The sequence below is a fragment of the Procambarus clarkii genome, chromosome 28 (genome assembly GCF_040958095.1).
Source record: "Procambarus clarkii isolate CNS0578487 chromosome 28, FALCON_Pclarkii_2.0, whole genome shotgun sequence".
Classification (NCBI taxonomy): Eukaryota; Metazoa; Arthropoda; class Malacostraca; order Decapoda; family Cambaridae; genus Procambarus; species Procambarus clarkii.
The window spans coordinates 33,603,449-33,612,422 of record NC_091177.1 but is presented as its reverse complement, the minus strand read 5'-3'; the positions used below and the strand labels follow the sequence as shown (position 1 = coordinate 33,612,422).

At 41.5% G+C, this 8,974-nt stretch overlaps 1 non-coding gene across 1 annotated transcript; it reads right to left on the bottom strand.

Annotated features, from left to right (window-relative positions):
* Window positions 1-235: 235 nt before the first annotated feature.
* On the bottom strand, window positions 236-354 carry LOC123755197 (5S ribosomal RNA). Its single transcript, XR_006772491.1, has one exon. It is a non-coding gene; the product is annotated as a 5S ribosomal RNA (ribosomal RNA).
* Window positions 355-8,974: the final 8,620 nt, after the last annotated feature.

Here is an 8,974-nt window from a genome sequence, read left to right as displayed (position 1 = left end):
TCCCTGCGGCCCAGTCCAAAACCAGGCCTCTTTTTTTTGTTACACATCCCCAGGAAGCAGCCCGCAGCAGCTGTCTAACTTCCCGGTACCTATTTACTGGTAGGAAACAGGCGCATCAGGGAGAAAGAAACATTTTGTCCATTTGTCTCCGCCTCCACCGGGGATCGAACCTGGAACCTCAGGACTTCGAATCCGAAGTGCTGTCCACCCAGCTGTCAGGCGCCCTAAACATTATTGCCAACAGCATTTGGTGTTCCCAGGTGGTCACCCATCCAAGTACTAACCAAACAATACGTTGCTTAACTTCGCTGATCGGACGAGAAGCAGTGTTCTCAACGTGGTATGGCTGTTGGCACATACCACGTTGGCACATTGCGCATTGGCAGGAGGAAGAAGATGAGCCAGGCTTTCGCTTCAGACTCAAAGAGACAGGTGTCCCAGCAGTAATGTACTGGGAAACAGACTCGAGCGTCTCAACAGGAGAAGAAGAACGAGAGCGAACAACATGATGATCTCTGCGAGAGTGATGGACATCAGCCCACACAGACAGGCAGCGTGGAGAGCTAAGAGACGGAGGAGAAGGATGGGAAGGAGGAGCAGAGAGAGAAGAAAAAGAAGACACAGGAGACATGAGAGACTGGGTCGAAAGAAGGGGAACCCCAGACAGAGAACCATGAAGGGGACCCTTCTGGGCAGAACATCAAGAAACAGGGGAGGAGGCAGAGGACGTATCCGGGTCTAATTCCTGGAAACGGTTGTGAGACTGAGGAAGGTGGGAAGAACGAGGAGAGGAAGAGCGCAACACACGAGCATAAGAGACACCAGCAAAAAAGGGAAAGACGACGAACTTGGCGCCTCGCCTCAGGAAAGATAAACGTTCTCGGTGCTTCAAGTTGAGGACGGCTGCGTCAAGTTTGTAATGTATACCCGTGTGGGAGAAGGTAGGGTGGGCTCAACTCACCACAATTGAGGCAGCAAGCCTGGAGAGAAGTGCACTCCGACTTAGAGTGACCCTTCGCCCCCACACATGGGACAGAGAGAGACAGGACTGAAACATTTGAGGGCACCATGCCCAAACTTCCAGCACTTATTACAGAGCCGAATAGAAGGAATAAACTGAACGAAACATCTGGCACCAGCAAGAATGACAGAGGGCAGAATGGTCCTATCATCAGAGGTAATTTTTACAACCCAAAGGGGGGCTGACGGCAACGACTACGAGGGGGACGAGTAAACATGTCCACCTGGAGGACAGAATGGCCCTGGACTTCGAGGATATGCTTAATATTCTCGTGGTAGTCCTTTAGATTTCTAACACCAGTTGCAACATTGTGCGGGAGGAGAACAGTGCCAACACTGGCATTTAACCGAGCGTTCTAGGAGACCCGAACAGGGGTCTAACCAATTCAGGATAAGGCGGCCAAGCGGGTAGCTGCATCCTGAGAAGGAGCAGCAACGACACGTGAACCCAGACGGGTGGGGTTGAAAATAACAGAGGCATCCACATAATCAACACGGTGCCTAAGGAGGGAAAAATCGTCAGGAGGAGTAGAATCTAAATGATGGAGGTCAAAGTACTTAGTCCAGATAGCAGGACCAAACAAGGCATGGTACGAATTACCACTGGAACATTACCTAACACAGTGCACAGTTACTAACCAATTAAGATTTCAACTTAGATTCAATAGAGCAGAAGTTGTTAAACACATATGGCAAAAATCTTACTGAAGCGACCATACGAGTCATAAATACTCATACTCTGCCCAAGTAAAACAGAAACAAGCAACACTTAGTTGGCAAGCCAGAGGCTTAGGGCCCACGCAGGAATATCCCTGCAAAAAAAAAAATAGTATGGGAAGGGAGTAGACGAAAGCGGCCGTGGCGGGGACGGCGATGAGAACCTCTAGAGAGAGAGAGATGGGTCATAAGGTGCAGTAGTCACAATGAGAGATGGTGCCGAGCAAGGGGACGAAGCGGTCACCACAGAGGGCATGGGGCTCGACCCTAGCACAGAGGAGGGAGGGGAGCACGGAGGAGTAGTCTGCTCTGGGCACAATGTAGCGGGGGCTACAGAGCCCGATCTTCCAGCACAGTCCGACTCAGGGGGCCTGGTCGTTCACCTCAAGAGCGACCTGGGTAAGAGAGGGCGTATCGTCATCCATGCATCAATCGTTTTAAAAGTTTGGAACCTGGAACCAAGGGATACCACCTACCAGGGCAGCCAGGTAGGCTGAGTGAGGGCCAGTGCAGGAAGGGTGCGTCAACCCCAGCGGTGCTCCCCGTTTTCCACAGGGGAGTCCTACTACATCGTCTATTCTCCCACACTGGTGCTAAGACTCCATTCCTTCTATCGCTCCAGTCTGGACACCCAGCCAACCACTCAGGGCGGCCCCTCATGGGCGACCCCTCCAGCGGGTGGTCCGACGGCTCACAAGGCCGCTATGTGGTGCCCTTCTGGACGTACATCACCCAAAGAGGGGCAGTAGAGGGAAGGGGCAAAAGCAACCCTCACCGGTCCCAGGGGCTTAAGCTTAGATTTAACAAGAGAAGAATTCATGTGAATAGCAGGTGGATTATAACTTGGTTTGGTCTGGTGAATATTTTTATGAGCATTAGGATTTAGTCTATTATTAACATTATTGGACTGGGCTCTAAATTGTACACTTGTAAGTAACTCCTGTTCATCAGCGAGCTTTGAGAGCTCATAAATGTTCATAACGGTTTTCTGTTCCGCCATATAAGTTGATAAGCTCTCTGGGAGACAAGATAATATTTCTTCAGTAACTAGAAGGTTTTTAAGAGTCTCAAACTCTGTAACTGAAAGTGATTTAAGCCATCTCTCACAGTAATTTATTTTTGAGCTACTAAAATCAGCAATAGTTTGATCATGTTTCCTTTTTAAGTTACGAAATTTCTGTCTATGTTCTTCTGGATTTAATTGATAAGCATTTAAGATGCTCTTCTTTACAAAGTTAAATCGAAGCTGTTAGCATCAGTAAGCGATGCGAATCGCTTACTGATGCTTACCTATTGAGACTTGCCTCTTAACTGACTTTGAATGATTGCAACCCACTGATCTACAGGCCAATTCATGCTGATTGCAATTTTAGAAAAATGAGACATCTCAGGATCTTCTTTGTTGAACTTATGCAGCTCAAATTCTATTAAAAATTATTTAATTCTGTTAATTATTGATTAATTCTAGACTGAGAATTGATACTGTTTTAAATATTACTAGTATTACAATGTCCAGTTGCAATTCTCTGTGCTTCAACTCTGTTTCTATCTGCCTCCATTTGTTGTTGAACCTCTAATTGTCTCTGCCTTGCTCCCTCTAACTTCAACTGAGCCGCAATTCTGGCATTCTGTGCCTCTATTTCTACTTGTTGTTGTCTCTGTTGAGCCTCTATTTCTATTTTTTTCTGTTGAGCGTCTAGCCTACTTAGTTCAAGCTGAGATTCTAATGCAAGACGTTTAAATGCTAACTGATCACTTGACCCTTCAGCTAATTCCTTACAGTGACCACAACACAGCAGTTGCAACATCAGGATCTGCGGGTTGGTACAAGAATTCAACCAACTACGAACCCTTTAGTTTGATGAAAGGGAGCAGTAGAGCCACAGAAGTACACTTACATCGCATTAGGCTTGGATACCCATGTGCATGGGAAATAGGCTCACAGGTTCCGGAAGATGAGAGGAAATGTCAACACTGTGGAGAAATGCCCGACAAACCACTGGAACATTATCTAACACAGTGCACAGTTACAAACAAATTAAGATTTCAACTTAGATTCAACAGAGCAGAAGAAGTTGTTAAACACATATGGCAAAATCTTACTGAAGCGACCATACGAGTAATAAATACTCATACTCCGCCCAAATAAAACAGAAACAAGCAACTGTTAGTGGGCCAGCCAGAGGTTTAGGGCCCGTAGGAATATCCTTTCAAAAAAACAAAAAAGCTAATTCCTTTAGTACGTCTTCCTCAAATCTACAATCGTCCACTAGATGGATGACAACCACTTTTACTAAATGGGCTTTAATCATTCTGTTATTAGCTGTTAAATCTACTTTGCCTGCCATATAAATCAAAGCAGTCTTTGTCAGGTTTTTAAACCCTTCAAAGTTTGGCTCTGACGGCAAAATTTTCAATTGGGAATATTAGATTAACTTCTAAAAGGGGGCGACATCTGACAACACGACACTCGATCAATATTTGCCTAACTTCCCACAGGCGCACACAGGTATTAGACACGAACTTCTCCTATCTACTTAGCAGCCATGCCATGACCTCCTCATACATCATACAGTATACAGAGTACAGTATACATACACCAATATACAATACTATCATACATTCTAATACATAATCCAATACAGCATTTATATTATCATTGTATATGCAAATATCATTCATACAAATGCTACCATTTGAGATGGGTGTATGAAGTATGTTCACTGTGAGAGCCAGGTAATCGTAATCATTAACTGGGTCGTAACAGGGTCCATCGAGGAGAGAGTCTTCAGTAGTAAGCCAAAACCAATGGTATAGTGCCGTTATGTAGATGACATATTTGTCATAGTAAAAGACCCAGTTGAACTAACCGACCTAAAAAGCCATCTAGAGAGAGAATCATTATTTCGGATTACCTACGAAACTATTGAAAATAACAGACTGCCATTACTGGATGTACTTATAACCAAAACAGGGACCTCTCTAAGTACGTGTGTATATACTAAACCTACAAACAGGATTATGTCTAAACGGTAGGAGTGAGTGCCCCCAAAGATATCCAAGCCAGTATTCTCAACGCTTATATATGTCGAGCCCTTACCCACTGCTCTGAATGGAGCAACGTGAGTAGGGAGTTTGAAAGAATAACTCAGGTGCTGGTGAACAATGGATATAGCAACACAGAAATAAACACTACTATAAGATGACACCTGGACCGATGGTACCATACTGAACCAAGAACAGAATCCACAACGGCTCCAATAAAATTATATTACAAATCAACCATGCACAGTGAAGATAAAAAAGAAAAACGAATAATGAAAGACATAATCCATAAAACAGTAAAAAGTACAATTCCTGACCAAACATAGACTTAATCATATACTATAAAACAAAGAAGACTATCGGTCTCCTTATTAAAAACAGGCCGAAATCGATGGAGAACCATTTACAGCAGTCAGACGTGGTATATATATGTACACCTGCCCCCCATGAAGGATGCAGCCTTCAATCAAAATACATAGGTATTACGTCGACCAAGTTAACGAGGCGTTTGACCTGTCATCTTCAATCAGGTGCCCCCCAAAATCACATGAGACAAGCCCATGACATCACCCTAACAAGAGTAATGTTGAATAAAAACACTTGTATAATAGACAAAACCCAAGATGTACGAAGATTACAAATTCCTGAAGCAATCTTCATAAAAAACAAACAACCCACCATAAAGACCCTAATTACGGAACTATTCATCCTACCCACCATGAGAGTAAGAACAAGACCGGAACGTGAAAATGCCAACTTAGAAGACACTGCTCCCATGCTACGCCCAATACACCTGATTAATTTTTGTATGTGGATCGGACATTTATATTCTTTTTCTTTAAAGGCCTTTGAGACTTTATGCCTTACTTGTTCCTCTCTTTATGCCTTTTTCTTGACTCATTTGAATTGGATTACTTATTTTCACCTGACCCCATATTAGTATAAATCCAACACGCTTTGTAATTTCCTATCACTTGAGAATGAACCCATGTAGGTTCGAAACGTTGTATAATATTATAATAAGTGTAATACATTCTACAATTGTTTGTTTCTTTTTCTTCACCTCGAGCGAGGCTGACCTTTGGAGAATTCCTTTTCCAGTTAAACCAAGATGCAGGAAGTACTAGTCAGAGGGATAGAAGCCTTAAACAAGAAAATAATTAATACAGGATATGCATTCTAACTGTTCCAGGGGACTTCGTTTCATGGAACAATGTTTCTTATAAATACAGCTTTTTCCAATAATCTTCTTTCTGTATTTGGCCAATACTCGAGTGTAAAGCCATGCATCATCTTTTTCTATACTCTTGTTACGGACCCGAGTCCAGCGTCGGAGCACGGAGCAGTGACGACAACGCCATCTGTGAGCCCGCTCCCGAAACCCACTCCAAATGGACGACGCCATCTAGTGGTGACAGGATAGGCAAGCAATAAGTGTTGGATTCCTTTCCTAGTCAGCTCATGACGTAGCCCCTGCTGACCTTTGGTGAGGTAGTGCTTAGACAGTGAACGCCATCTATGGAGTGAAGAGGTGGACGTTTCTGTCTAAGCTTGTGAGTGAAGCGTCCCAGTATTAATGACATATCTGATTGCAAAGTCGACCTGGGACTGCTGTGTTGGACGATGGATGAGTCTACCCAAGGCAGCCAAGGTCTCTTCACGAGTCTGCTTTGAAGTTGTGAGCCACCCCCCAGACGAACTCTGTTGAGAGTAATAGCCTGCCTGAGGAGTGGCAGTGTTGGGAATCGCCTTATCCGGGGCTGGCTGGTGGAAGAGACTAGCCACTGTGGTGCTTAGTGAAGAGAGTGATCAGCGGGTCACACGAGGTTCCTGCCTAGGGCTCGCAACCCTAGTATCGGTCGTGGAGTGGCCTACACAGCGGAGCTGATCGGTACCTGCCAGCTATAGGCTGGATTGTGGTTGAAGGCCTCCACGATGAAGCACCCAGTGGGACTGTGATTTGGCTGACCTGTGGCCAGGGTAGATTCGTAGTAGTCATCGTGGATTCATCGTGGGCCACGGAAGAAGGAACCAGGGCTACCCAGAGTGAGCGTGGCCGAGTATCCAGTGTCTTTGGAGGAAGACGGAACTGTACATATTTTGTGTAGTTATAATCCCCGTTTGTGACTGTATATATATATATATGGTGGTGGAAAATATATCTGAAGGAATATTCTTATAATTTAGTATACTTGTATACCCCCCCCCCTTTAGTTTTACTTGCATTATGGAACACACCCCATGAAAGCCTCTACTAACTTGGATCCGGATTCCAAAACTCTAATACCATCAGAGAAGAACCCGGTTGCGTCCAGTAGGGCCGTAACAACTCTAGACATGTTTATTTCATTTTCTTAAATATATACCAGATATCCCTTCCATAATTGCATGTTCTCTCCATGTTCTTCAAATTTTCTCATGTTCTCTGTGAAACATATTACACGTTATTCTCGTTCTCAGAATATTCTTACACATTCTAAGAATGTTCTTACATATTCTTACATGTTCTCTGTATCCCTTGCTACATGGTAATCACATTCACAGATTGTTCAATTCTTATTCTTTGCATGTTTTCTGTTCTCTTTTCTTATCCTTACTTGTTCTCTGTACAACTTGTTGCACGTTATTGATGATCTCAGATAGTTCAGTTCATATTCTTCGCACGTTGCCTGTTCTATTTTCCAATTATTTCACATTATTTACATTATAATTGTTCTCTGCAAGTTCAAATAATTTTCTCTTTACAAGTTCATTTCATGCTCTTTTAAATATCTGTTTTTTCTGCAATTCAGTAACTAGTTTATTGTTATGTATTATCAACAGCGTTACTGTTTCGCAACAAATTTTATTTTTTAGTTAATTACAGGTTATCTATTTTAGTTAGTTACATTTTTTTTATTTATTCATTAAAATACCTACCTGGACATGGTTTCGGAGATGGTTTCGCTTCCCCGTGGCCCAGTCCTAAACAAGGCCTCCTCAACCAGGCCTACCATATAATTGTAAAACTATCTCAACGCATTTCTGCTCATCAGTTTATTATTTCTTACCAACACTGTTCATAAATAAAACCAGGCTTCATGTTGTAACAGTTTTACTAAGATAACCATTTCTTAACGTTTCTAAACTACCATTACACTTCACACAACTGAAAAAAATTAAATAAAACATCTTTTAAACATTTCTTAACTAAAATTACTATTCTTTCGTTCAAAACAATTGGCAAAGTAATTTTTCAACACATTTCTTAACTAACCTTATTCCTCAAGGAGTAAGTAAGAAAGAAAATAGTAAAACTAAATAGTCAGAGACATTTTCATCATAATATTTCTAAACTAAAGTAGCTCTCCGAAGCATCTTACGCATCAAATGATACTCTGGAGCACAAATTCATGTGTTACAATATTACTCTCTAAGACATCTTCGCTCATTTAAAGAATCTCTCCAAAAGATCTTTATGCTTCAAATAATAATCTCATTCCCTCTTTTATGTAAGAAGGAAACACTCAACAGATATCATGTTACACTCAGAAGTTTATTTCAGACAATATTGAAACACTCAGAGACATCAAGAACACTCTTCGAGACACCAATTTACACTCAGTCATCAAAGATAATCTCAAGTCATCAAAGATACCCTCAGAGTCATCAAAGTCACACTCAGTCATATCAAAGAAAATCTACATGATATCAAAGTTAATCTCAATGACATCAAGATTAGTCTGCGAGTCATCAAGGTTACTCTTCGAGTTATCAAGATAGATAAGTAGATATGACATGATAAGAAAATAAGTCATCGACATCAATAAATAAGTAGACAAGAGCTTTGTTTCTGTAACATATTTAAACCATAGTTTATGTTAAACTTACTAAGTCACGGAATTAAGTAGTCATAGTCAACTTTAAGCATTATATGAAACTAAACATTTACAACATTTTGTAACATATCTATATATATATATATATATATATATATATATATATATATATATATATATATATATATATATATATATATATATATATATATATGTGTGTATCTTCCATTAAGCAATAGGCTTTCACAGTCATATATGTTATTATTAGCAGGGCGAACGATTACCAGTCATATCTAGTATCACAACTTTTTATTCAACAACTTTTTCTTAACTTTATATTATATTTATGACAACTTTCTATCAACTTAATACAG